The sequence below is a fragment of the Macrotis lagotis genome, chromosome 1, assembly GCF_037893015.1.
Source record: "Macrotis lagotis isolate mMagLag1 chromosome 1, bilby.v1.9.chrom.fasta, whole genome shotgun sequence".
In the NCBI taxonomy this organism is placed as follows: Eukaryota; Metazoa; Chordata; class Mammalia; order Peramelemorphia; family Peramelidae; genus Macrotis; species Macrotis lagotis.
The window spans coordinates 661,483,754-661,489,470 of NC_133658.1; the positions used below are offsets into that span (position 1 = coordinate 661,483,754).

Sequence of the window (5,717 nt, forward strand, 5' to 3'; positions counted from 1 at the left end):
ATCATTTTAGAAATGTTAGCTGTAGCAATTAGAGAAGTAAAAGAAATGGAAGGAATTAGAATTGGGAAGGAAGAGAAAAAAACTCTCACTCTTTGCAGATAACATGATGGTCTACCTAGAGAAACCCAAGAAATCATCCAAAAAACTACTGGAAACAATTGGCAATTTTAGCAAATTTGCAGTATACAAAATAAGTCCTCATAAATCCTCAACTTTTCTATTTATGAGTAGCAAGATATAGCAGGAAAAGCTAGAAAGAGAAATTCCCTTCAAAGTAATCTCAGATAATATAAAATACCTGAGAGTCTATTTGCCAAGACAGAATAGGAAACTTTTTGAAAACAAGTACGAAACACTCCTAACACAAATTAAATCAGATTTAAATAACTGGGAAAACATCAACTACTCATCAATAGGTTGAGCTAATATTATAAAAATGACAATTCTACTAAAACTAAACTAACTTATTAGGCAAAATTCAAAAAAAAATTACTTTAATGATTAGAAAAAAATTGTAAGTAAATTCATATGGAGAAATAAAAAGTCAAGAAGTTGCAGGGATTTAATGAAAAAAGTGCAAAAAGAAAGGGGCTTTTCCCTACCTAATCTATAATTATATTATAAAACATCAGTCATCAAAAATGTTTGGTATTGGCTAAGAAATATAGTGGTGGAACAGTGAAATAGACTAGGTGTAATAGCAGGGAACAATTATAGTAATCTGTTGTTTGATAAATCCAAAGAGTCCAGCTAATGGGATAAAAACTTTCTCTTCAATAAAAACTGCTGGGAAAATTGGAATTTAGTATGGAAGAAACTTAGATTAGACCAACACCTCACACACTATACCAAGATAAGATACAAATGGATACAGGAGTTAGAAATAACAAATAATATTATAAGCAAACTAGAAGATGAAGGACCAGTTTACCTGTCAGGTCTATGGTATGGAAAGAGAGGCAATTTATGATTAAGGAAGAGTTGGAGAACATCACTAAAAACAAACTACATGATTTCGATTACATTTAATTAAAAAGCTTTTGCACAGACAAAATCACTGTAACCAAGATCAAATGAAATGTAGCAAACTGGGAAACAATCTTTACAACTAATTCTTCTGACAAAGGACTCATTTCTAAAGTATAAAGAGAACTGAGTCAAATTTAAACCAAAAAAAAAAAGTCCCCTATTGACAAATGGTCAAAGAATATGCAAAGGAAATTTACAGATGATTAGATCAAAATGATCCATACTCATATGAAAAATTGCTCTAAATCATTACTTACTAGATAAATGCAAATTAAAGCTTCTCTGAGTTATCACCTCACACCTCTCAGACTGTTCAATATAACCAGAAAGGATAATGATCATTGTTAGAAAGGTTCTGGCAAATCTGGAACACTCTTTTATTATTGGTGGAGCTCTATGAACTCATCCAACCTATGTCCGAAGTGAAACAAAAATATGCCCTTTGATCCAGTAATACCACTACTGCGTCTGTACCCTGAAGAGATGATGAAAAAGTCTAAAAACATCACTTGAACAAAAATATTCATAGCAGCCCTTTTTATGGTGGCAAAGAATTGGAAATCAAGTAAATGTCCTTCAATTAGGGAATGGCTTAGCAAACTGTGGCATATGTATATCATGGAACACTATTTTTTCTATTAGAAACAAGAATGGATGGGAATTCAGGGAAGCCTGAATGGAGGATTTGCATGAACTGATGCTGAGTGAGATGAGCAGAACCAGCAAAACACTGTATACCCTAACAGCAACTTGGGGGTGATGATCAAACCTGATGGACTAGCTCATTCCATCAGTGCAACAATCTGGGACAATTTGGTTCTGTCTGCAATGGAGAATACTATCTGTATCCAGAGAAAGAACTGTGGAGTTTGAACAAAGAACAAGGACTCTTAACTTTAATTTAGAAAAAAAAAACTGGTATCTTATTGTCTGATCATGCTATCTCTTATATTTTATGTTTCTTCCTTAAGGATATGATTTCTCTCTCATCACATTCAATTTGGATCAATGCATACCATGGAAACAATGTAAAGACTCTCATACTGCCTTCTGTGGGGGGTGGAATTAGGGAAGCAAGATTGGGGAACAACTGTAAAACTCAAAATAAATTAAATAGATTAAATTCAATATTAATGCAATCTTAAAAAAAAGAAAGCTCCCTATTTAGAATGTCCATCTTTTTCCCTGCAAAATGGATATTCGGTTTTTGTGGGTAATCCATGCTCTTTTGCCTTCCAGATTATCATATTTTAAGCCCTACAACCCCTTAATGTAGATGCTGCTAAATCCCATGAAATTCTGACTGAAGCTTCATGATATTTGAATCACTTCTTTCTGTCTGCTTGTAATATTGTCACCTTCACTTGGGAGTTCTGGAATTCAGGCATAATATTCTTGGGTATTTTGATTTTCTGATCTCTTTCAGGAGGTAATTGGTGGACTCCCTCAATTTTTATTTTACCTTCTTCTTCTTCTTCTTCTTCTTCTTCTTCTTCTTCTTCTTCTTCTTCTTAATCTTCTTCTTCTAGGATATCAGGACAATTTTCCTGGAGGATTTTGTGAAAAATGAAGTCTAGGATCTTTTCCTGATTATGACTTTCAGGTTGCCCAACAATTTTAAAATTATCTATTCTGGAGCTATTTTCAGGTGTGTTGTTTTTCTAATGAGATATTTTACATTTTTCTTCTAGGATTTCATCATTTTAGTTTTGTTTTATTGTTTCTGGATTTATCACAAAGCCAACAACTCCCTTAGCTCTGCTCTATATTTGAAGGAATTATTTTCTTGAGAGAGCTTTTTTATCTCCTTTTTGATCTGGCCAGTTCTGCCTTTTCTGATATTCTTCTCCTCATTGTCCTGCAAGGACTATGTTTTTTTTTTTCTATTCGACTTGAACTGCTTTATAAGCTGTTGTTTTCATTAGTAGTTTTTACAACTCTTTCACCAAGCTGCTCTTTTCTTCTGTTTTTTTTGCTCATTTCTCCAGCCTAAGATCTTATTTAAACTCTTTGTTAAGATGGCATTCTGCTTGTAAGTTGGAAGATACACTTTCACAAACTTTTGAGAGTTTTTGCAGCTGTGTTTAGGGATATCATGCCCAACCACCACCACTTCAATTACTCCAGTGTCTTATTGATGCTCCAATTGTTCTCCTGAACTGTGCTCTGTTCTGTGGATGACCACAAGCACTACCCTTTTCCATGAAACTGTGAGGAGGGTCCCTGCTTTGCTACGGAATTATGGGACCTTATACTAAGATCTGAGTATGAGTAAAGCAACAAAAGTCTTCCCCTAGGGGTAGTAGAGAGACTTCAACAGTCTCCCCTAACCCCCATGGTCTGCTAGATGAGCACTCTATTTCCAATTCATGGGACTGGGAATCTATTAAGACCTGTGCTGGCCTTGGCTTTGCACTCACTCTGATTCTAATTTCTGATTGACTTTGCAAGTTGACTTGGCAATTCCTGGTTCCATGGACCCAAGCACTCCCAGAGACCGGTGGCCCTCTGGCAGTTCCTCAATGAATGGAGATGTTTGTTTGAGGGCACAGCCGAGGTTGTGCTGTGGCGCTTTTCATCCCTAGTGGAACAGACCCTTCTCACAGTTCTTCCAAGTTCTCTTGCATTGAAAAATTGCTTTTTTCAGTCTTTCTGTATGTTCTGCCACTTTAGAATTTGGTTGGATTCATAATTTAAAGGAATGTAGGGTGGTCTAGAGGTGAACTGATGGATTTTCCTGCCTTCATTCTGCCCTCTTGGCTCTGCCTCAATGATCATATAATTTCTATTAGTTTAATTGAAATAAGTACTTCATTTTAAGGAATATGCATGACATCAATACATGACAACAAAGAAGGTGATTCCATGCCAATCACATGAATTAGATTTGAGTGAACGGGGAGGGCTATACTAAGTCACCAGCCTCACTTTCTCCTCCAGAGCCATCTGGGTCCAGTAGTCAGATATGGATCAGGACAACTGGAGATGGCCTTGGATGAGAGGCAGAGTTAAGTGACTTTCACAAGATCACAGTTTGTAGAGTCAAGTATCTGAAGTCAGATTTGAACTCCTATCTTGTTGCATGTGCTTGCTCCTGTGATACCTCACCACTCTTTTAATTTTATTATTGCTATGATCAATAGTGCAGATTGCTTTCCTAATATTAAATTATTCCTGCATTCATGCTATAAACCTAATCTGTTTATAATCTATTAGCCTAGTGATAGCTTGCTTTAATCACATTGCTAAACTTTTATACAAATTATTTACATCAATATTCATTAGTGACCTTTTTTTCCTTTTCTCCCCTTTTCCATTTTCTCCATTCTTTTTTCCTCCTCCCTGCCCCTCCTTTTCTCTCTGCCTCCCTTTCCCCCCACCTCTTCATCCTTCTATTCTCATCCTTCCCCCTCTCCCTTCCCCAACATCCACAGTGTTACAGTGGAGACAGCAGGGGAGGCCATGGAGCCTGACTAGGTAAACATCACGGGACTTTGCCAGGAGATATTCTAAAAAATGGTCACATAGTTTCCAGGGAAGTTGAGGACCACCAGTAAAGACTATAAACTTTTGAAAATATGAACAAAGTGACTAGCAGGATGTATCTATAAATGAAAGACATTGCAGTAAATATAAGTATAAACCTAAACCTAAAGGACTTAAACCAGGAATATGCATCACTTCAGCCTTATCTAGAACAGATCAGTTTAATAGAGGAGTAAGTAGCAGCTCTTGAGTAAGCAGACTACAAGTTGGAAGCATATTCAAAGAAACTGGAAGCATAGTACAAAAAGTTAGAGATGCAATGAAAGAATTATTTAGCACAAAGAATTTAAATGAAAGAATGATTTTTAAAATTTAAATTCATGGAATAGAACTTGTCAAACTTCCTTACTTCAATTTTCTAAAAGGAAAGGGTGCTGCTGTTCTAAGGAGAATCCCAGGCAGCCACCTGGACTTTGGTTAGACTGTCATTTTGAACACACTTTGATGTTTTCCTAAAACTCCACCCATTCCCTGGACCTTCATATTGTCCTGTGCCCTGGACCAAGGATCAGAAATCATGATCAACCCCATCTGAAGCAATCTCCTTCTTCTTTTTCCTCAGGCCCCTTCTACCCCCAAAGGCTTTTGTTGAATTGAAACAATAAATGCAGATGTAGGGAAAATACTAGGGAAATGTTTCTATAATTATTTTCTGCTTTGATTCTTCTTGATATATGTATTAACCCCCATATTGATGTCATAGTAGGAATTTAACTGAACTATTTTTAAAATTTTCTTTAAATTTTAAATATTTTATTATTTTGTTTCTCCAGAGACATGCAAGAGTAGTGTTTAAACAATCAGTTTTTTGCAAGGTTTGGCAGTTTACAGTTCTCCCTTCTCTTCACCCTCCCCATGACAGAATACAATCTGATATAAGCTCTATATAGATAACCAAACTAAATATAGTTCTATATTGATTGTGTTGGGAGAAGAGTCAGATACAAATGGAAGAAAGAAAACAGAGAAAAATGTGGAAATATACATAAGACAACTTTTTTTAAAAATTGAAGATAACCAGTTTTAGATTTCATTCAAATTCTACAGTTCCTTCTCAGGTAATAGATGAGATTTTCAATCACAATTCTTTTGAAATTGTCTTTGATTATTGTACTGGTGAAATGAACAAGTCTGTCATGATT

At 35.6% G+C, this 5,717-nt stretch overlaps 1 pseudogene; it reads left to right on the top strand.

Annotated features, from left to right (window-relative positions):
• The first annotated feature begins 4,476 nt into the window (after nt 1-4,476).
• Nucleotides 4,477-4,838, top strand: LOC141522568 (biogenesis of lysosome-related organelles complex 1 subunit 2-like; annotated as a pseudogene).
• Nucleotides 4,839-5,717: the final 879 nt, after the last annotated feature.